Source organism: Polistes dominula, unplaced genomic scaffold (genome assembly GCF_049000335.1).
Source record: "Polistes dominula isolate Pdom_NZ unplaced genomic scaffold, Pdom_raw_medaka contig_75, whole genome shotgun sequence".
NCBI classification, from domain to species: domain Eukaryota; kingdom Metazoa; phylum Arthropoda; class Insecta; order Hymenoptera; family Vespidae; genus Polistes; species Polistes dominula.
This window is the reverse complement of record NW_028301003.1, coordinates 141,255-166,316: the sequence shown is the minus strand read 5'-3', so window position 1 is coordinate 166,316 and position 25,062 is coordinate 141,255. Positions and strand designations below refer to the sequence as shown.

Here is a 25,062-nt window from a genome sequence, read left to right as displayed (position 1 = left end):
TCTCTTCACAACAAAGAAATAAAAAGAAAACAAAGAAATAAAGAGAAAAATAGTTAACACAAGTCTCATTTAGTTAAAAATAGTACTCGCGTATATTGACAGTGTTAGAAGGGTGGTCATACTTCTTTCTGATTTATTTGAAAAGGAGTAGGTTGTTTCGAAGGAAAAGTTTGTCAATTCTTGTTGGATTTATTTTCGAACATTGTTTTGCGGTAGCTAGCTGGTAACGAATTATAGTTGGCAGTTCTAACAATAAAGGTATACTTAAATAGGTATATACATAATGTGCATTAACTATTATACTTGGCGTGTTTCTTCTGTATATTTGCTGCTTACTCCTTCTCCTTCTTCTTCTTTCTTCTTCTCTTTGTATCTTTTTAAGAATATAAGAAGAAGGAGTGCAAGAAACGAACGATTTCTATAGGCTAGCATTTGTAACGCGTTAGCACGCACGTACTAACGAACTAACGAAGCTCATAAGTATATACGAGCGTAGGTAGACAACATCTCACAGCTCTCTCAGCTTTCTACCTCCATCTTTTTAAATAATATCTACAAGATGTTTCACAAATGCTGCTGCTACTACTACTCATTTTCAAATTTACTTTTGCTGAAATGTGACAATATTTTAATATACATTTGGATATATTTGTAGTAACGAATATGATATACAAATATTACATAAAGTTAGGCTGTTGTGTCTCTGTTAGGTTTGTTCGATCAAACAAACAAACAAACAAAACAAAACCAAAAAGAAAGAAAAGTAATAAAATGTTTAATCTGTATAAGTGTTGAAGTGATTTTATTTCCACGCGAGATACGTGGTAAAGCGTGTATTTTATCAGCTATAGTAATCGGCGTTCACGAGCTGCCACTTATGGCATATCAAGCTAACTAGTTCGAGCAGATGCCTTTTAGAATTCTTTTAATTTCATTATATCATATATGTAAATTCTCTATCATCGATAGGAATATCACCTCGACTTGGAATGATTTATCTTCTATATTTATTTTTTATCTCAAATTTCAAAAAACAATACGAAAAAAAATTAAGTATAACACTTTGTACGGTGGTTTATCTTTATTCATATCGACGTAGAAATCTCCTATTTTGAATAATAAATAAATCATAATTTAACGATTAAATAAATGGATACGTGATTTATATCATTTCAAATGATTTTTTTTTTTTTCTAAAACTCCTCGTCTATTAATTATTGTTACATTTTTAATAGTACTACTACGCTCTGTATAATGAAGTTTAAGGAGAACATGAAGTGATATTAACATAAATTGCACAGTAAGCACAAAAGTCACTTTAATAATATTTATTGGTTAGATGTTTCTAAGTAAGTGGCATTTATCTAAGAAATACGTCATATCGTAAATGCCTAAGGCATTTCAAATGGTGCGGTTGCTTTTGCTGCTGAAGAAGCAGGTAGTTCAGTTCCTGCTTTGAGTTAGGGCGTGGATGGAAAATGAGCCTTGAATAAGAGAAAATGAGGCTTGAATTATAGTTTGACGTAAGAAATGTCGCCGCGTTGAGGAAGCGAACAAAAAAAAAACGAAAAAACGAAAAAACGAAAAAAAAGAAAAAATAGAAAGAAAGAAAGAAAGAAAGAACATTAAAAACTCGAGGAATCGGGTTAAAACCTTGTCGGTGGAAACTTCATATTAAATAGAAATTTTCTATCACTGTGTTTGGATTATTTCGAGATTTATGTTATATTTATGATCAACGATATCGTATCTTAAAAAATACCTTCAGTTTTCTTATCTATTAAGTTGGTATTTGACTAGGTTGTAATATTTATTAGACTTGATATGATTGCTTTGCTAATACAATTTATATGCCATATTAATTATCATTTCCTTTTATAGTATCGATAAATTTGTCGATTAATTTTTCTTGGAATTTACAGATTTACCAGAGGGTATAAAAAAGAATTGGATTGAAATTCCAATTGAAACAGAGGGAGGGGGACAAGATTAAACTTACATTTTATTCGATCGATTTCAAAGAAATAAAATGGGGGGAAAAAAAAAAAAATAGGCATAGAAAAAATTACGATCACTTTCACCGTGCTTCTTAGCAAGTTTCTGTTTATCTCGACTTTATCGGCAAAAGGGATGCTGTAAAGGAACAGGATTAATCCGACAAAGAGATAGGAGGTTTAACGTATCGATCGAAGATCACAACTACACTAACGCACATGCAACAACACTTCTTACTATCCGTAGAGCTCGGCCCACGCGATGATCTCTTGGACTTGTTATTACAGGTGCAAAAGCCCTATCAAGATTCGTGACGCTTATACTCCAATAAACGATCTGGTATATATGTACAATTCTCACCCTATTCCTCACACTATCATTTTATTTATCCCTTTTTTCTTCTTTTTTCCTTCAACATCGCTGATAGAGATGAGGGATGGATGGGATACAAAAGGAATACAGCTATTAGTTCCGCAATAATTTGAAAGGAAATGTTGTTGGGTCAGCTAGTCATATGACAACTAAAATAGTTCCATTTGATCATAGAAATAGGAAGAAAGTTGTTTAATATACACCATTTATTCTTAGAGATCCCGTTGGATACCCCCGTTGAATCCTTCATCGCCTAGGTTGATTTCTTTTTTTCTTTGTAAAGATCAATGATAGTGACGAGGGCTTTCGAGTGGCTTGGAAGATCGCGAAAGTGTCTGGCTGGTTTTAGTCCAAGACGATGGATTAGAAACGATCGTTAATATCCGTAGGCGGGTAAACATGCGCGGCGTTTGGTGCTGTGCAAGCGCATGTCAATGATTTATCTCCTTCCTTTCGCGCCCACGCTATGTTAACCCTGACCACGAGTATTATCTGACGAAAGGCCCTTCTTTCGTTCGTTCCTTCGTTCCTTCGTCACAGACATGGTCGAGGACTTGCATAAAATTAGGATTACCAACCATTTCTTATCAAAGATCTTGAATGAGAAAAAAAGTCAATGATTATCTTTGAAATTCTAATTGAACAGAATGTAACTTTGCAAAATATAGATTATGGATATAAATAATTGAACAAATGAATTGTTTTCTTACCGGTACAGCACGAGACTTTTTTTTTCCGTTGGTTTGCAGTGCTGGTTGGTGGCGGTCGGACGAGTCGGCAAGGCTCTTGCTGTCTTTGACCTTAATACCACCAGGAGATCTGGCTGGGGCCAAAGACCTTGCCATTGAATTTGGCTGTAATCGAAGTTGACGTCACCGAGACGTTCGTTGCACGACTTGTGTGTGCTCTCTCTCCGAGTGAGTGCTGTTTAACACTGGAAACCTTTCTTTACGAATATTACATGAGACATTTAAATGTTATACCCTACGTTGAAACAATTGGATTGCATATGTGGGGCGACACGTTTCAAATTTCATTCACTGTTTACATCTAACTATATTGCAAACGAAATTTTCCAATTAACTAACATGTTAGTACATGAAATGAGATATAGTACACATTTGTATCTTTTCAAACTAATCTCGAGTCGTGATACTCAACTTTGTAATACCATTTCGAGTGACTTGCGAAAAAGATTGTGTGATCTTTTAGATAAGCTTGTCATATTTCGAGTTAGTTACTTGAAGAAATAGATAAAACCTGTGTCTACATTTAGGTTCTACTAATAGTTCATTATACACTCGCACCACCATTATCACTGTTAGAAAGTAGCAAACAACTTGATAAGCTTTTTACCGATGTTAAACTCAAGATAACAACAAACTTATACTGTTCGTTCTTCCCTTTTATTATGTCAAATGTTAAGTAGTATTTCATGAATACTATCGAATAATTCAACCTAAAATCAAAATGAAAAATCGTCATTTGTACAAAATTCCATGAAGAGAGAGAGAGAGAGAGAGAGAGAGAGAGAGAAAAAAAGAAAAATGAAGAAGGTGTGGCTTCTTAGTGCTTCATGTCAAACCATATAGGATCCTGTATTCTCCTTTTAATATTTGTTCCCATTGAATTTATGTGTGCACGCGTGTTAGAATTTTCGGCTGCACCTTAGGTCAAAGTAGAGTCTCTTGTAATATGTTGATTGTAATCTTCTTATTTCGAGATTTATATGATAGAAGATTGTGTCCTGGTGATCAGTTTTGACATCGTTCATTAAATCCTAACATCGTCGGTATGAAATTTATCCTTTTGCTTTTATATATATATATATATTTTAAACACGCTTATGCAAACACGCGTGATTATAAAAATAGAGGAAGTTCGGATCTTGAACTTTAGATGTTGGTAAGGGAGGAGGGAAGTTACGGTGTGCTTTAAACATTCATACGTTATTGCGGAAGTAATGTTATAGAGTAGAACTATAAAAAAGACGACAAAAATGTTTGTAGGAAAGATAAATTGCGGTTTTCTTAACGTCCCACTTGGCGTCTTCAAGACATCACGTTTAACTATTATTTATATCTTTATACATATATTATACTATATATGCATACAGAATAAATATGTATTGTATATGAATATAAAAGTTTAGTGCTGTGTAACGAGCCAACACTCTCTCATTTTTCCCAGTGCTACACACCAAGGGTAGTGTACTGAGAAAAACAAGTGCGGTGGGTGATGGGGTTGCTAATTACAAAAATTATTGATGCTGCAAACTTTTTACATTTTCTGACATTTTATTATGCACGTGGTTTCAAATAAAAAAAAAAAAATAGGTTTGAAATATTAGTAATCTTGGTAGGAAAGTTGTACTCTCTCTCTCTCTATTGAACGGTATACTCTACTCGTTTCATTGTTAACGATGACAATGCTTATCGAAGAATTGAGTATTGCGACTAGCGTTGTAGACATCCGGCACGTTTATAAAGCGTGTCGTTCGTTGTAAACGTAGGTAGTTACTAACAATATAACTAGTACATAGAAAGATAGAAAGAGAGAAATGAGTCATTATGAGCAGACTAGTTAGATACTTTTTCTATTTTATCATCTTGAGACAGGTTGTAGATAAGTGTACAATTATCTAATATAATTTTCTTTACTCGCTTTTTTTTTTAGATAAAAACAAAAAAAAATATTATATTATCGGATATATGACATAAATAGTATTGCATTTTATTAGATTATATAGGTTTTGCACTTTAAATTTATCTTTTTATTAAATACATCCTTTATATATAATGATAATCAAATGAAATAGAATTTGATTTAATGATGAATCATAATAAAAGACTGAAACAAAAGTTACGAAAGGAGGCCTAGATTTTATTAATAAACTGCCAGTTGGAAGTCTATTTTGGACCATAATAGACGATTATTATGACCAGCAATGAGACAGTTTCAATAACGAAAGGGTGCAATCCCATTCTTCTTCTTCTTCTTCTTCTTCTTCTTCTTCTCGAGAGAGACCCTGTCCATCAAGAAATGCTCATCCATCATCGTACCAGACTTTCTTTTTTTTTCTTTTTAGTATGCCGATAGGGTGTCCCAGGAGAGAGACTTTCACGCAGTGTGAACAGAAACTTGAGATTAAGATTCTTGTCGAGAGAACTATCTCGAGTTAAAGAAAGAGTAAGAACGAAAGAGAAAGAAACAAGTAGTTGGATGTGCATCGGAGTGTTCTTAAGTGGCTCTTGACCTCGCACTTGGAGAACTTTAGACGCGTATATGCGCTCATAAACACGAGAATACGAAAGAGTCTTTATTAGCAATACCGTCATTCTTCAAAACTTCGTATTAGAAAGAACAACAACAAAAAAAAAAAAAAACGATGAGCAGAATGAATAGTTGACAAAATTGTCAAGAGGATCCAAGACTATATGATGGCACCGTTGCTGAAAATCATTTCAAATGTAATATTTTGTAGGATTGAATTCTTATTGACTTGATCACTTTATAAGAAGATTTTGTAACCATCAGAAAATAAAAATGTTGACTCTCGACAAGATTGTTATCTTGTTAGGTTATACTTACCACCATAGCAATTTCTCTTTGTCTCGTTCTTCTACTGTATACTATTTAAACGTTTACTGTTCGTCTCGAGTGCATACACAGAGTGTTAGATGTCTAACATTAAGAGCAGCACAGCACACTGTCTCCTGTCCCTCGTCTAGTTTTGCAATAGATCTCATAGATCGGTCGTTAACTCGTTGCGAAAGTGTCTCGACTTTAAATTCAATTAAACGTATGAGAGAGAAGTACTCGAACAATTCACTTTTTCTTTAGAATTTATTTACAATTTATTATCGTGATTTAAGTGATCGTCATTCATTATTTCAACATTTATTAATTGTACCTACTTGCACTGTTTTTATGCTAATATCAAATGGCCAATGGCAATAACAATAAGTATCAAGATGGTATTTTCTTTTATCAAAGAAAAAACACCAAAGTGCTCATCTTTTTTTCTACCTTTTTCTTTTTCTTTTCTTTTTTTTTGCTGTTGTTGCGTTGTGTTTAATTTAAAGTTCCTTTATCTATAGTTTAGTTCACAGCTATTCCGAAACGTAACGATTAAGTCGTTTCCAAGGGCTATCATTTCTTCACTTGGAAATGGATGATGAAGAAGAAGAAGAAGAAGAAGAAGAAGAAGAAGAAGAACCTAAAGAGTATGCTGAAGACAGTGTGTAGGACCATAATTAGTCCCTTTTATCTCCTTTGAATTCTCGTTCCGAAAATAAAAAAAACAAAAACTATGTCAAACGTATAGAATCGTGCAGGGCCCCGCGTCATGCGCCGAGTGAAATATAAAAGAAACAGAAAGAATGAACGAACGAATGAACGAACGAACGAACGAACGAACGAACGGAGAAAGAGAGATGGAACATGGAATTTGGTGTCAATGACCTTCGATCGAGTTAGGAAGAAAACCAGCTCGGTGTATTATCGAGATTAAAAACGATCGATATCGAAGATCCCTTCTGGATAATCTGAATTATCTTACTTTTCCTTTTTTTCCTCGTTTTATTTTATTACCTAGGGTAAAGTTATTCAAATTGTACCCCATATAAGAAGATAAACTTTTACTTTAATTCTTACGCATGCATTTTCATATATTTAATAAGATTTGTTTATTTCTATTGTTGGATAGCATAAATGAATGAATGTTATCAATAATTATTCCCTCTCTCTCTCTCTCTCTCTCTTGTTCTTAATCGTCGATCAATTTTCGCATGATTTATGTGACAAATTATTCGAGATAACTGATTAATTATTCATCTTCTTTATAGTTAGTATTAATTAGATTAAATGTGTATGTGTGTACATTTATTCGTATATAGATATACACCTCTATATAGAAATGTAAAACGTTCTTTGAAGATTAGAAAAGGAGGCTAACGATAACATTTCTACGAATAATATAATATTAAATTATTGTACAATATGTCGAGTTTCTGTTAATTATTATTTAATATCGTTCAAGATAACCATTGATTATAAGTATTACAAGAATATTTATCAACGAGACAAATCAATATAAGATCTAATAGTTTCTATTCCTTAATTGACAAATAAATGTATTTCTATTCATTCCAAAATATCCATCTTTGCGAATATTCCTGAAGGAATGTAAGGTATAAAAATAAATTGTAGAAAATGAAAAAAAACTAAACACGTATACCCTCCCTCCCTCCCTCTTTGCTTACAAGTACATATGTCTGACAAGCATAATGCAACAACACACAAGCATAACCGGTATATAATCTCGTTAGGATTTGACAAACACCAGGCTGTATATCGTCCATCACTTTCTCTCTCTCTCTCTCTCTCTCACATGATTTTTTTTTTTCGCGGATGCACGTGCAATGAGACATATACCATCTGGCTGTTGAATGTGTCGAGTGCACGAGTAGCAATTGATCGTAACGATATTCTTGTATCATCATTCGAGTTATTTGTCGCCCTTTCTCTTTCTTTCAACCCCTTTTCCTCTCTTCCTCTCTCTCTCTCTCTCTTTCTCTCACTCCTACTCTCCTCATCTTTTTACTCTTCTCGAGTCTGTTAGCCATCGTTGGCCATTGACCGACCTTCATAGTTGAACCGTGTTGCCAGATGACGGACTCTCTTTTTTCTTTTTTTTTTCTTATATTCTTCATCATCTATCACTCACCCTCTCTATCCTTTTTTTTTTATATATTGCATAAAATAATAATAATAATAATAATAATCATAATCGTAAAGAATAGAATTCGTATTTTTAAGTTGGAGAGGTACGAAGATTAATGCCAAGTATAATTTGAAATTTGATTCTTTTCATAATAAATGAAAATCTTTGTAAGTTAACTAGTTATACAAGGTGTCAATTAAATGGTATTAAATATCCTCCTTTATTTACAATTCTATGAAAAAAAAAAAACTTTTGTCGAAAGAATTTTGTTGTTCTCAAACCCATTTAAATGACCTGTTTGATCGTATCATTTGAAATCATTTACTTTCAAGATCTTTACATTTGTTCAATATGTTTCTGCAGATTGTTTGATAAACTATTAAGACATCCTGTATAAGTGGTACATATATATATATATGTATTTATTATGTATATTCTATTTAAGCCGATTATGTTAATTAGTTAGTAAATTCTTACGCTAATTTGTCAGCGACTTCTTCAAATTCGTTTGATGATTCTTTTCATGTCAAATCATTTTTACGTCTATTCATCGATTTATTAATATTTCTCTATGAAGATTTATAAACGTCTATATTATCTTGTAAATATGTTCAGATAAAATGTTAATTGATTAGGAAATTTATTTGATCAGCATAACTGGTTTTTATTTTTTTTTTTTTTTTTTCATGTGACAATCAAGATTAGTGAAATGAATCAAAAAATGATAAAAATCCATATGCAATCGATTGTATGAATTTTTAATAAATATATGGAAAGAAGAATCATATTCAATCATTTCAAAGTTACTTGTGAAAATGTAATTGAAACAGAATATCTGTTTTTAGAATTGCATTGATCATTATTTCTACTCGTGAAAGTTTGTTAATGAGCAAGTATAGCAAATGAAATTGTTGATTACGTTTGAAAACATTAAGCTATGCATAATTGCTTCGATCGATAGATCGAATAGTGCACACATATATAGGTTTATATCGATCGGAAACTCGAATCTTCTAAAGGTGATCTCATTGAATGTTGTAGTCAACGTCGAACGTCGCTTTCACTGTACACCTTGAACAAGCATATCGTTACTGCATATTACAAGCATATCCAAACAGACCAACATAGAGATAGAGATGCAAAGATAGATGTTGAGATAGAAAGAGAAGTAGTGAAACGATAAGCTGTAACCTAAATTACGACCTTGATAACTATAAAACAAGGCAACCGAGAGTAAATATGTCGCAACGTTACTTTAAAACGGGGGTAATATAACGAGACGATAAAAACGCTGCAAAACCTGATTGAATATCAATATTGTTATTATTATCATTATTATTATTGTTATTATTATTAATATTATTATAGATTGCATCGCGAGACGTGTTTACTGATTAATATTAAGGGTGTCCCAAGTATTAAAGTTTTATAAATAATTTATGAGGATGTTTATGGGAAAACATGTTCTATAATAATCGGCTTTTTAATACACGTATATTTATGTATTTAGTTATATCTATATATTATAAATATACTATATTAAATTTTTATTCATTGGGTATCTAATTTTAAATCATATGGGAAATTATTTGTCAAAGTAGAAACTGGTAGACAAATTTGGATAGGATTTTTTTTTAATTCAATACACTCGTCACAAGTTATATTTCCTTGACGTGATTGAAAAACAAATATGCATGGGAGAGATGACAAATACGATTGATACGTTTTAATTAAATTCATTGAATAATAAATTTGTCAATTCAATTGTGTTCGATCAATTAAAAAGATTGAACTAATTGTAAACTACTTACTACATGAATATTCAAATTGAACTCTCTTTAATGGCTAATTTTATGGTTTAGTTGGATGATGCACGTGCAAAGTAAGACTGACTTACTTTGGTAAGTACCGAAAACAGTACTCACTAAAATATATCGAATAAATCATATGAGACAATTTGACGTAGAAATGAGTTGTTTGAGCGTGCACCGGATACGGTACACATGGCAAAGAACGTGTTACTTTAGACATCGGATAAACGCGAACCGGTTAATCGAGGTCCTACTGTACTTGCATGTATATGAGTTGGAATGAGATATGTTCGAAAAAGAAAAGAAAAAAAAAAAAAGGAAAAAAAAAAAACGTAAGCCTAATTTTCTCGCCGCATTGACTATACCTCTCTTGTAGCAAAACTTCATCGGCATTTCGAGCACGTCTCGCACACCTCGTACATAAATATATGCATGCATGCATGTAAGTAAGTAAATAAGTAAATAAGTAAGTATATATATATATATATATACATATACATATATATATATATATGTGCTTATTCGTTGCGTTTAGTGTTGCGGCGACTTCAAAGAAAATTTGTACGACCTCGTGTCTCTTACTTTTTTTCTTTTTTTTTCGAGACCAGACATTTAAAGTTCTTTTCCTTCTATGATGTTTGTGTTAATAGAAAAGATAGTTCATTGATTTTGTCAAAGATTATTATTAATGATCGAGATTAGAAATTTTCTACTTTCGAGATGATAATTCATTCAGCAATTGAATGACAGAATGAGAGAGAGAGAGAGCGTGGAATTTAAAGTTTCAAAAAGTGTAAGATAAAATACATCGATTGTAGGGAATCCAGATTTGAATCGAGATTAAAACTTTGTGATTTCGAAATGAGAATTCATTGAAGAATTGTGTAACAGAGAGAACAGGAACGTATGTGAAAGTGGGTGTAGGTGTGAGTTATGCAACATGAATGAAAGGGGAAGAGAAGGGGCAAATGAATTTAGGGAAATAAATAGAAGAAAAATTGTCATTTAAATACTTTGAGATTTTCTAAGAGATAGAAGAGAATGAAAGAGAGTATACGAAAGTTAGTTTGAGAGAAAGAGAGAGATATTATAAAGCGTGTGCGGAACTTGGCGTACGTGCAATTCGAACGAATTACGATGGCGCTGGCTTACTTACAGAGAACGTGCTTCAACGACGACGACGAAGATGACGAAGACGACGACAACCACGACGACAACCACGACGACGACTATGACGGTGGTTTAGAAGCTGAGAACATGAGGACAAGAGAAAAGCAAAGAGACATAGTACAGGGGGGACATCGTACTCTCTAGTCGGTTACCATTATAGAACGATCCAATTAAGTTTTATAATTATTCCACCCCATAGGCACATTCATTCATATTCATGCCAGTCGTGTGGTTTTTTTTTTGTTTTTTATTTACCTAACGGTTCTTTTTTACATTTCTTATTTCCTGTGGCCATCAGTTTTCTATCTATATTTCATTCATTCGTAATTTTTCATTATTTTACATCCTGTAGAACAGTCGGAGCATCTGTAAAGAAAGGATTCTCATAAGGTTGCGTGCAAACGTGATTAAAGTTTGTGTTTACGACGGATGGCCAAAAAGTTTAGCACGTTTATAGCGTTAGGATATTAGCCCTCAGCCTATCAAGCAGCAACCAGCAACCACTACCAACCACTACCAACCACTACCAACCACTACCTGCCGGCGCCTTATTCTTTTCTCCTTTCTCTCACTCAGTCAGCAGTATTGCCGTTGTTATACTGCATTGCTTGTCTGGTTCGAAGTCCTGCGTGCCAGTTTGCCGCTTCCTTTGCCCTTCTTCTTACTCCCTTCTTACTCCCTTCTTCCCTTCCCACCCCCCACCCCACCCCCCCTCCGTTGCCCCCACACTTTCATACCACTTTTGGGTCTGGCACTTTGGCCTAAGGCGGCAACGACTTCGTTTTTCTTCGCCGTTAAATCAGGTGCGAGAAAAATATATGTATATACAATGAAATCCTTCCTTTTTTAACATTTAATACGAACAAATTAAATTATTTTTTATTTGTCCTTCGAATTTTTTTTTTTTTTTGTTGGTTGTTTCAAGAAATATATTCAAATGGTATACTAATTTAGAATTCATTTGAGATATACGATTGCGTTTGAACGAAAGATATTTCAAATAAACCGAACCTTATCAACAATTTGATATCCCCAGTTCATTAAGATTTTTTGTAGTCTTTCACACTCGAATTTCGTTATCACTTGCGTTAGTTCGATAAGAAAATTCAACATTTCGCAACAACTCGATTAGAAACCCGCCAAAGTAGTGTGTCTTTTTTTCTTTTTTCTTCCTTCCTTCCTTCCTCCCATTAAATCTAAACTAACTAACCGAAACTTTGTGTGATATTTATTTTACATGATTACATTAACACGTAATTCTTTATCTAATATTTATTATTGAGATTAGAATTGAACTTGAGAACAAAGTTCCCTTGTAGATCTTTTTCTAATTGAACATGGAAAGGGAGCCGAGATGAGTGGTCATAAGGGAAAAAGTGGGGGGAACGGCTATTATACGACTGGTTGGTTGGTTGGTTGGTTGGATGGTTGGTTGGATGGTTGGTTGGTTGGTTCAGTGCAAATAAAAGTTTTATATAAATGCGTACTTTGTAGAGTTATGTTCCTATACAATACATGGATGCATGTGTGAGCATGTGTTGGCGTATATAGGTTGGATAGAAAAAAGGTGGAAGAAGTAAGTGAGAGTTGGACCGGTTTGAAGATAGTCTTTAATCGTAATTACTATCCCCCATCGTAGTCGATGGATAATGCCTAAGTTGTTTACTGTCTCTTTCCCTTTGAGTTTTCTCTAGAAGAGCGATCGCGATTATTTCCAATCGTTGTGCCTTTAAATTCATTTCTACATTCACGATTATTATACTGGTTTATGCATTCATTCGTTCAATGTATTAGTCAAATCTATCAGTTACATATGTTCTTAGAATGTATTAGTCGGATGTATTGGCCTATATATGTATTGGTTACATGAATTGCTCACTTGTATTTGCTATATGTCTTGGTTACATGTACAATATTTATTATTTCTAATCGTTAAATAAAATGCACATACATCCTTTTAGTTATCAAGTCATGTTTGACCTATTGATTAGGCATATTTATTATTTCTAAAAATAAACTCCCTCTCTCTCTCTCTCTCTCTCTCTCTCTCATTATTACTTTATTTCAAATGTATTGGTCCGATGTACGCATTATATGAATTAATTAGATGTATTAGTTAGATGTAATGCTAGCATGTACGAACTTAATGCGTTAGTTCAATGTATTTATTATTTCTAATCGTATATAACTGCTCTATATACAGAGTGTCGGAAATGGTAAGAACTCAATTTATTCGTACAAGAATATTCCACAGAGTTTTGATAGTTTTGCTACTTCATTCTTCAATTGAATCTCTTACCTTGGTCTACACCCTGTATATACGATAGTTTGATTTCCGTTATTCATTTTAGACTCTCTGAAAGTCTTCGTTAGAATCGATTCGATTCGATTTACGATTATTATCTTTCGGAGCTCGATCAGGATACTTTGTTAGGTACAGGTTAGATGAAATAAAAGATAAAACAGGCCAACTAATCTTTATCGATGTTGCATTTCGTAGTCCTGTCCTACGCAAAATCTTTGCCAATGCGGAAAAACTTTGTTCAACCCCCACTTACTATATATACCTTAATCTATCTATCCATCTATCTATCTATCTATCTATTTATTTATCTTTCTTCCTCTTTATTTAACGAAAAAAAAAAAGAAGTCCAATAAATTAGATCTATCGATCCTAAAGATCTACTCTCTCTTGCGAGATAGAAACACGTGCTGCTGCTGCTGCTGCCTGCTAGCCTCTCCAATTTCGCTTCCAGTTTTTTTAGCACCCACCACTTCCGGCCTACAGACTGGACCTTGCCTAGTCATCATCTTCCTGACTATCCCACGGATTTAACATGTTTTTTTAACAATATTTTTTTGTCCTTTTTGCCTCTCTTATTTGTCATCGTCTTCCTAAGATCCTCAGAAGTCTCTCGACATCGATTTTCTATCCCATCAATCTTTTTAAGGACCGTTTCAAATTTCACTTTTGAATAATCTGCTAATAATGCATGACATGTTGAAACGTTAAACATTTTATTTCAAATATTTTATAATTCGGTTTAAAGGGTCTTCTATTGCGAAATTTCTACAAATTTAAAATAAAGTATGAAGAATCTAATGAAAAAATCCCTACCAACCTACACCAAATGGAAACATTTTCTTCATCTAAAATACATAATTTCATAAATCCTGAATATACTTAACAATCCAACTCACAAATCCCAAACAACCTACACTAAACGTATAAACCATAGAGAAACGTTTAAAAAAAGCCTACCTCAATGAATCACCCACATTGAAATCCACACTGAGAAGAATGAAACACTCGTGTTCACGTAGTTGGAAGAGCAGATAAACCGATCACCGTTCGATTTCGATTATTCTTTTGGTCACGACGACGAAAGACATTGAAAGAGACGAGACGAGACGAGACGAGAGAAAGAAGTTAAGAAGAAGAGTGATTCTCAATCGGATGACGACAACAACAGCAGAAGAGACGAAGGTTTCATGAAAGCGAAAGTGGTCCAGCAATGTTTCTCCCCCTTATCGTCCTTTTCGTCCACATCCTTCTGCACATTCTCATCCTCCTGTTCCACTCGTCCTCGTTCGTTGTCGTCGTCGTCGTAGTCGTCGTAGTCGTAGTCGTTCGTGAGAAGAGGAACCCGACATGGCTGACCGAACGAACGAGTTGGTACATAACTTAGGTGGAGGCGGCAAGAGGAAACTCTGACGCAGCCGGTGTCTACCATGGTATCTCCCCTTCCCTTCCCTTCCCTTCGCTTCCCTTCCTTGGTTAGCCAAGTATACGATATACACGGTCGAACGTCTTACCACACCTCAATGGAATAAATTTACATGCACCTCGGACTCAATGAGGAACACCGCCGTCACTTCACCAAAGCGACGACGAGTTTGGCTTCGCTTAAAGTTCAGTTTGATTCTTACCGACTGCGACTGCTTCGAAGGATTTTTATTATTCTTTTTTATGCTTACTTATTATTTAGATTTTTCTTTGCTTCAATTGTTTTTCAATCCCTAAAAAGATCTTTGAAAAAAAGGTAGCTGGAGTATTACTCGATGTTCGGTTAATTGGCTTAAACATTTATGCGAAGTCATTAAAGATTGCTCGACACGTGTCGAGTCTTTAATCAGATGCATGTAATTACATGCACACGCATTTTATTGCATTTCTCGCCCACGAGAAACGAATTCATGTTTGTTTTTCTTGTTCCTCTTCTTAATCTTATTCATTGAAGCAAATACAATACTACATCTTCTCGCGAGTTCATATCTAAATACGAAAAATTCAACATCATTTCATTTCAATAAAACATTTGTAAATATATTCTTTGTAGAGTATTGACATGTGCATTTATGAAACATCCTATATACTTGTCACGAGATTACATAAATTGTGAAAGCAACGGGTACTTGAATTACTTCGAAAATAGATTCGATTGGAATGTAAAGATGTGTGTGCTGCACTTTAGGATGATCGAGTCAGGTTAAGCTTCTTAAAATAATCCATCAAGAAAACACGATACCGTCATTATGTATTGCGACTGAGCAATCGCATGCGATATCGTTTAACAGCTTCGCGTGTGGCCTACAATCTTTATTTTCCTTTAAATTACTTTACACTGACCTAATGGATCAAAACTTTCTTAAGTACAAACAATAATTCATTCATCGTTTGATTGAATTTTTTGGTTTTGTTTTCAACAAACTGCGAGTTTAAATCTTTTTATAGAACATTACTGTAATACGTGAGTGTGAAATTATTTGAAGATAGCTCTGTACAAAAATTCACCAAACATGCGAAAAATCATTTCGAATTCTTTATCGTAGTCGAGTCAACTATTCCGGGCAAGGTCTTTTGTCAATGATTATGCGTATATCGCTATCGCTATCGTTATCAGTACGCATTACGTTTTAAAATCATCTTTCTTTTACTCATTGATATTAACTTTCATCATTAGAAAAAAAAACCAATGTTTCATATCCGTATACGTCACTCGTATATGATTGTATTTAATTTATATCAGCTCGGGGAAAAAGTTTCTTCGTATTTTAATATTAAAATGAAATCAACTTTGTATTCAGGTTTTCTATTGAAATCATTTCAAACCGATGATATAATAAATACTTGACAACTTGGTGCACGTTTGACATAGAAATTTCCAAATTAAAGCAACTTTCTGCCATGACTATCGTGTCCATAAACATCACTAATGTTTTTTTACAAATTTACAATGCAACCACGGAATGCACATAAGGTTTTTAGGGTGACAGGTTTTATTCCATATATATTTTTTTTTCTACGGACAAAACTGGATGAAAACAGTAGGGGGGTTGCGTCTAGATTTTCAATGTTATACTTCAAGTTATGGCATTTCTGGGCTCGGTTCAGAAGATAGGATCATAAAGTTGTCAGACATCTGCCACCTTTTTTACTTTCCTTTTTCCCCCTCCCCTTCTTTTTCTCGTCTCTTATGTATTTATTTTAATAACAACAAAAGTATTATCATCTTTGAAGAAAAAAAAAAAAAAATAAGAAGAAATACAAATACAAGTGTTAGAATGGGATTAAAAAGTCTTAGAAAGGATTAGAAAGAATTAGAAAGAATTAGGAAGAAAAAAATGGATAGAGCTGTCTAACCGAAATTAAATTACAATTATTTCCTTTCTTTTTGTTTTTTTTTTTTTTTTTTGTAAACTATTTGAATATGAAATTATTGGAGCATGAATTAGCACTTGGATGTAGAAAAAAAATTAAATAATATCCATCGACCACCAACCAGGAAACTCGAAGGAAAACTTTTCAACTAGATAATATTTCAAATTCGATATCAGGAATGACACAAACCCTAGCACAAAAGGAAGAAGGGTTGGGGTGTGTAGGGCCCCCATCTTCAGATCCCATTCTTGTAGCTTCATTTTTCTTTTGATTTTTGCTAGCGATAGTCTTTCATAATAAATTAGGCTACGGTGACGAAGTTGATATTGATTTATAACGTCAATGCATTCTTTAAGATAATAAGAATAATAATAGTAATGATTAAAACAATGTTAATAAGGACGAGGATGATGACGATGATACGTAGAAACATAATAATGAATACAATTTCAAGAAGAGTTATCTTGTCAATGAATTTGCTCAGAAGTGTTTTAATTGACGCCTGCAGTTAATTAAAAGAAGACAAAAAAAGACAAAAAAGAATAAGATGGAGTAGCGTAAGCAACACTAATCAAGTGAAAGGCATCGTCAACGTGGCACGTCGAATGCATTTAAGAATGCGGTAGCGTAACAGACAAGAGAGATCACGACGACGATGATGATGATGATGATGATGATAATAATCATCATCATCACGATCACGATCATGATCATTCTCGTCGTCATCTTTACGACTATCAGGTTCATGTTGTACTGTAACATTAAAGACGGCATAGTTCCTAGTATAATAATATCGTCTGATTGTGCGTGAGACAGATGTCATTAGATCTCGTCTAGCGTTGATTCCATTGCGTTTAACTGAGAGATTAGCGTTGGAATGGGATTAGCTCATAACTCTCACAACTCTATTTTTAGTATCAACAATATGCGAGATTAATGCTTAACGTTATTTGTAATTATATTAAATACTCTAAATAATGTTCTACAAATTATATTACATTAATCAAATATTTGTAGAGATTTTCAAAGAAATTATTTCTACAAGAATCGTTTGTTAAAAAAAAAAAAAAAAGCAACAATACCAACAAATTTCAAATCAGTGCAAGAAAAAAATGAAAAAAAAAAATGAAAAGAAGATAAATTTACTATTGGATAACGAACCGGATTGAATATGTACATACAATAAAAAAGAATAAATATGTATGATAACAATGTATATTCCGTTTGGGAGTAGGCATTGATGAATGACAAATCGATCGGGTGGGTCCCTTTAAATATCGTTGCTGCCCCTTTTTTTCTCGAGAAGGGTAGATATATCCAATCGGTAAGAGGTACAGGAAGGCAGGAAGGCAGGCAGGAAGGCAGGTAGGAAGGCAGAGTTGGTAGGTTGAGGAGATGCATTCTTTAAGATACTCTCACTCGTAATTTCTAGGTAGGTAGTACATGGATTGTACCAAAGGGGAACACAACGAGCACAACCCAATATCGATTATTCTCACGAGAGTCCAGATACCAAATTCGCTTTCTTTTGTATGTGCATGAAAGTGTTGGAGGAGCCAGGAACTGAACCAAGCCCACAGGGCATGATCGATCGTAATACGTTATGCGTCGCACTTTCTAAATTAGACTCAACTCGTACTGATTGGACATTGGCGATGCGAATCTTCTTCTTCTTCTTCTTCTCTTCCTCTTCTTCTCTTCTTCGATATCAAGAACATAACCCAACCCAAGCAACCAAAGTGTTGCCGATCGAAAGATTTATCACGATTTCTACGTACGTAGGAACACCTAAAGCTCTTCAGATTATAAACAGCGAGACTTCAAAGTAGCAGAAAACAGGGCGGCGTTAGAGGTTGCTTGTCTCGTTTATAAGACCAGCTGTGATATTTCATCGCTTTCTCTCTCTCCAACAACCCTACTCCCCCTCAGCAAACCTCGTATCCTTATCCTACCTGATATGCAAAACAAGGATAACTATCATCGGGTATTTACGATCAGGTACTTGCACATTATCACCTTTAAAACAACCCCTTTGCAACACTTTCATACTCTTCATGCGTTATCTGAGATCGAGAATATTATTCTTATTATTTTTATAACAACTTTATTTATGTCATACTTTTGCTGCCTAAAAAACCGACAATCAAGAAGAAAGTTTGGGAACCTATCTTTATTATCCAACTTGTAACCTATATATCATTTAAACTAAAAGTCAACGAATCAAAGAATCTTGTAGAAGAAAATGTGCACAGTACTATAAGATGAAATCATGCATCATTTATTTTCCTATCATGTGGATGTAATAAAAAAACGAAACGACGTTGAAAATTTCCTGATTGGCGAGATGAATTATGCAAAAGATTGGCTACCGTGAATAAATGGAGAAAGAGAAAATTGTATAGAACACATAGGGAGAAGAAGTTGTTTAGAAAAACAGTAATGTGAACTAGTATACTTGTTCGTAGAGAAGAAAGATATCTATCGAAATATATAAGCCAATCGATTATAAACTGTCCCAGTAATCCTTAGCCGGCCGGCGCTACATTGACATGGCAGGGCGCGTTCCTTTAATGATGCATTAGCGTCGTGTTTTGACACGAAACAAGCGGTAACCGGTCGAGGTCGCATTCTTTTCTCTTCCTTTTCTCTTCCTTTGCTCTTCCTTTTATTTGTCCTTCCTTTCGAGCGGCTTTGATTCTCTACGAAGCACACGCACACGCACACGCACACGCACGCATAAATATATGAGCCATGGTGCGATGCCGGCTCATCCAACAAGAGAGCGAGAGACTTTAGCGTTAAGGAGGAACGTTTCACTGAACCACTTAACGCTCCGAACCCTTTAACCTTCAATTAATCAATCTCAGCGAGGACCGTTGAACCGTTGAGACTTTGGATTTAAGGCCGACAGTCGGCATTTCTTTTTGTTAAAGATAGTACAAGATTCAGATGTCAATTTTTCCTGCTCACCCTTATACTTTCAAAAGTATTACATGTGTGAATTTATTACGTATCTCATTAAAATTACGTTTATTTTTAATATATGTGATGTAAACTTGTTGTCAATTGACTTTCATTTCATTCAACTCTTACATCATCGTTCGGTTAATATAAATAAACTAACTGTTCCCTAATTAAGATTGAAAAATGAAGAAAAGTGATTAGAAAGAGAACCTAAATCTTTAAAGAGAATTCCAATAAATATTTGAAGCATCTTAGTCACCTGGTCGAGTTTAAAAATGAACTTAACAGCTCATTAAGACTTGTAGATACGCGCAGAATCAGTATAGTTAGGATCTACCAAAAATCAGCATGGACCGATTTCTTTATCGACAAACCCCATCTGTCTTACGTTAGGCGGTCAAGAAAAAGGAAAAGAATCAGATTTTCTGTCGGACGGATCTGTGTTGTTCATGAAAAAGGGGAAGAAAAAGATAGAAAGAGAAAAATGAAAGATAGGGAAAGGAGAGAGGGAAAGGAGAGAGGGGAAGGAAGGCGACGTCCTGTGGCTTGCTTTTTTTCTTTCCCCCCCCCCCGTTTCTTTCTTCTATTTTTTTTTCCTTGCCCAACCCCCTAGGAAAATGTTTTCGAATTTACAGGTTTGTGAGAGCACACCTAGCGTGACTCAACAATGGATAACTAAAGCCAGGAGCATTTATAATGGGAACTCTCGTACATTCGAGTATTTTATTTTCTTCACAAACCTTTTTTTTTTTTCAATCCCCTACTTTTAAAATTAATACTCCACTTGGACAATCCAATATTTTGGGGATGGGCATGGCTAGAAACTTGGAACTCACCTTCCTGCGCTATCTTTGCATACATTAATCACGTGGAAAGGGTTGCCATGGGAATTGTTTTCTTCTCTCTGGTGATCTTAAAAACCCCTAGTCCCTTCCCCCCCCCCATTCTACCACGAAACTCCTCATCCCCGTCTCCACCTTTGAACCTTTTCTGTCGTATCCTTTTTTTACAAGACGAGAAATTCTATACCCCTATCCTCGTATTTCGAATGAGTTCTATTTAAAGGATGCCACAAGGCATGTCGTTTTCTTCGAAATTTTCAAATTCAATCTTTCACCTATTGTCTTCTTTTTCTTTTCTATTTTTTTTGTCTCCAGTTTTGTAGTTTTTCAAACTTTTGGAAGTGTCTTTCACATTTTAAATTGAAACAAAATTCATAATAATAAATCAAACATCGTTCTAAATATTTAACAAATGATTTCTATACAATGTAGAAATAAATCAAATGATCGAGAAGTGATTTATGCAAAAGCAAACAAAAAGGAAAATTTGTAACGATAAATCTTCAGTGAACAATTTGAAGATATTTTTCTAAAAGAACATCAAGGCAATATTGATTTACAGCACGATTTGAAGTCGAGCAGATAGAACTTATCATTGGATTCCTGTCATTGCATTTAAGCTTGCAACGAAATTTGCGTTACGCCTACGAATATATCTCTGACACTCGATACACGTGTCCGTTATTATTATTATTATTATTATCAGAAATTATTATCTGACGCGGACGTCACATAACGGGCACACGTATACACAAACATATATTTATATAGAAATAAATGTGACATATATAACGTAAAGCCTAACTTCGATGAACTTACAGGTTCTATTTAAAACTTTGTAGTCCCAGGAAGTCGACGTTAAGCCTCAACAGATGAACTAGAGTTTCAAACTCGAGTCACTCGAACGATTCGTTTCATCCATCATTTGGTGCGATGGGAAGTCAAAGGGTCTAACAATACCTGATTTTGGATTCAACCTGTGTGGCGTTTTCAATACATTTAAAGCTTTACTCTATAGACTCTTGTAAAAAAGGGACACACCAATCCTTTTATGCCATCCTTTGAACACCCTTTTTCAATTCATTCTCTACTACCAAACGTTTATCCTAATTTTTCATAACACTTATACTAATCACTCTCAGTAATAATAAAATGATGTCACAATGATTTCTGTCTAATCTTAAAGAATAAATTGAAGAAAAAACTTCAACTTCATTCAACATATTTCAAATATTTCTTTATTCGAAATAATAATTCGTCGCGAAAAAGATCTTGTAATTTGGTCGGAATGTGTTAAGCTCCAACACGATCGTATTATTTTCTTTTTACAACAGCTTAAGCCAATTTGGTTAATAAGATGTCCACCCTTTCGAATTTTTGATATCACTCGATAATCGTCGATTAATAACAGTCAACTAAAGAATTCTCTTTCACTAATAAAAGCAATCTTTTCTCCTGTTTATTTCAGTTTCATTTTACCTTCTCTCTATAATCCTCTTCCTCTTTTATATTCTCAACAATTTTCAAGGAGTCTCCTAAAAAAAGAAGTCCCATCTTGTACGACAAGTTGTCGCTTTACGACACGGTTTCGAATTCATTCAAAGAGCTTGTTTTCACGATGTAATTCGTGTAAACCTTCCCATAACTTTGGCCTGTAGAGTTAAACTCGTTGACAGTTTTACGAGAAATTTCATTCTAACGTCATGGATGTGTAGAAATTTTTCTTTTGTTTAATGGAATTCATAAAAACTAAAAAAAAAATTTTTTAAGTACCAAGACCATAATTCATAAGATAAATCTGTTTCTAATAGTTGAAAATAAAATGAAACAACTAACTGACAATTAGACACCTTCAACTTTCATAATCACCTGTTAGCTAGGATAGAAAAGAAATAAAAAAGATCTATTTCTAATACCAAATTAACCTTCGAAACTTTCCAAATCTAAGAAAAGAAGGTTAAATTTGTAAAAGGTACGATCAAAGGAACAAACCTCTAATGATCATAATTAAGAAAAGGCGACCATCATAAAGTAACAGCAAGAGAGACACATAAATAGCAACAGTGAGCAACACTAATGTTAGATTAGCGTTAGATTAGGATGATTATCGATTGATCGTCGATCATAGAGTTCTGCGTGATCGTCCTATCGATTAATAGCTTCATTTGGGATGGTTATATTTTTCGGAAATGCGTGAAAGATAAAACCTGTTCTCTACAATTATACAACACCATGATATTTATAATTATATATTACGTATGGTCCTCATTTTGGATATTTTTGAATTGTTATCCTCCTAGAGGCACATATTATTCGAAATAGATAAGAAAAAGCTTTCAATTTATATTTACTCACCGAAATATACAATATCATGACGATTTTTATCCATCCTTGAGTGTCGAACGACCGGCTGTGCTTTTGTTATTGTATAATCTTTTACCCGAAGAATTTCCTGGAAATATAGATATACATTTTCTATTCATATTATTTTTCTTTCTCTTTCCTCCTCACTCTTTACGCAACAAAAACAAAAGAGATAAACACCTTGGCAAATATGAAGAAGATCAAAAAGTAAACACACTAGTAAGGTTGGGAATGTGTATTCGTACAGTACTCTGTCAATGCTCGGTAACCTAAAATTCACACTCGTAGGACTAGTTGACAAATATCGATTTTATTTTCACGGATATCTTCCGAATTTTTGAATATCTCGTTTCGGAAACACTCACGTATTCAAAACTTGATAGTGACATTAAAAAATATTTGTTAATAACTTGAAATTAACGGGACAACAAACTTTCGTGCAATCTCCAAGAAGGACGCCATGAAGAGAACGTGATTGGCTGAGCATTTGCAGTCTTGTATTTCAAATGTGATATCTTTAAAAAACATTGATATGTGTGCCATCTTTAAAGAATTAATCCGGATAATTTGTATCGATAAAGAAATCGTATTAATGATCTACATTATCGATTAGGTACTAAATTACTGCTTTAATTTCAATGCTTTCAAAGAGGGCACGCATGTCATTTCTTTCAAAAACGTCTATTACGATAATTCTCGTCTTGTGTTATTGTGTTATTCTCTACGATACGACAAAGTTTTTTTCTATATATTATCTTTATTCTATTTATTCTATTTATTTAATAAATAAATTATCACACATATAAAACTTGACTAGCGTGGTTATGAAGAAGGACGAGTAACGTAGGCGTGACGTGAAGTAAGATAGTGTGCGTGCATAAGACGTTAACAACAATTTTAATTTTCAAGTAAGAAAATATTCATTTATTTTCAACCATCAATTAACAATATTTTTCTAATAACTTTCTGTAACTTATATTATCAGATATATCACTTTATAATCAGTTATTTTTTTATATATATCATATTATTTTATTTATTTAATTAATGAGTTTCTGTACGATCACATTTGAAATACAAGACTGCAACTGATCAGCCAATCACGTTCTTTTCATGGCGTCCGTCCTGGAGATCGCACGAAAGTTTGTCGTCCCGTTGTTTTTTGGTAATATAAAAGATATTTTTTAACGTACACCTTTTTTTTATTGAGTTTACAGTTACAGTTATTGTCTACTTTAGATAAATAGTAAAAGACAATTGATATTGCTTGAATTTATATATTAAAATATAAAGCAAGCACTATCAACCAAATAGTTGCATACTTTGGTACATTTCCTAAATATTTGATAACTTTTACTTTTAATTAAGTCAATATTCATAGATTAATACATTTTCTTGTTATATTTAATATTGATTCTTTATGATGTAATATTTGATAATGTGTGTTCTGCCTTCAGAAATGATTTACAGGAAATATTGTACTATAATCTTTAGTATGTTTCAGTTTTACAGAATTTTTATTTCATTTTATTTTATACATCGTCATCCCTAAGGGTAGGATACCCATCCTGCAATCATCAACGAAGACTAAAAGTTAGTATATTTTTCTATCAAACATTTCTATGATAATTTCAATGATTTTTTTTATTAAGACAATGATATTAATTGTTCTTTATCTTTTTCTATTTCAGAATATCATTGCAATCGTGCGTCGCGTGGGCAATGATGTAATCGTGTGTTGCATCGTTAAAACAAAATACAAAAGAATTGGAAACTTCGTAAGTTTCTTTTATTCGGTATTCAACGTGTGCTCATCGTCATCCTCAGGGTAGGAGACCCATCGTGCATTCATCGTGCATTCATCAAAGTGAGTATATTTTTGTATTAAATAATTCGTCAAAAATTTTAATACTTTTCTGTAATAGTCATGATATTAATAGTTATTGCTTTTTTTTTTATTTCTGTTTCAGATTGCAATCGCGCGCGAAGCAATGTACGGGAGTGTTGTGTCGTTTAAATATAATTAAAATCACGGATTAGAAGCACGTTCGTTCGTTTTATTTCAACTCTGTCGCGTTTCGCGAACTATTTTTCAGAATTATTTACATTAAATTAACTGCGACCAATGCAGTTATTGTATTAGAGTTTGTTCGAGTA

General features: G+C 33.6%; 1 protein-coding gene and 1 long non-coding RNA gene across 5 annotated transcripts in view; one reads left to right on the top strand and one right to left on the bottom strand.

The window, feature by feature from the left end:
* The window catches only part of LOC107071425 (uncharacterized), an 82,054-nt gene that overhangs the window by 2,488 nt on the left and 54,504 nt on the right, over positions 1–25,062 (top strand). The gene's annotated exons all lie outside the window — the stretch shown is intronic.
* LOC107071426 (uncharacterized) lies at positions 111–23,377 on the bottom strand. 2 transcript variants are annotated; one of them, XR_016176996.1, is made up of 4 exons: positions 23,086–23,377; positions 22,897–22,993; positions 3,078–3,313; positions 111–2,962 (listed from the first exon to the last, which is right to left on the bottom strand). It is a non-coding gene; the product is annotated as an uncharacterized LOC107071426 (long non-coding RNA). The 2 variants fall into 2 exon arrangements; XR_001476442.2 differs by lacking the exons at positions 111–2,962; positions 3,078–3,313 and adding exons at positions 8,675–9,163; positions 11,060–11,439.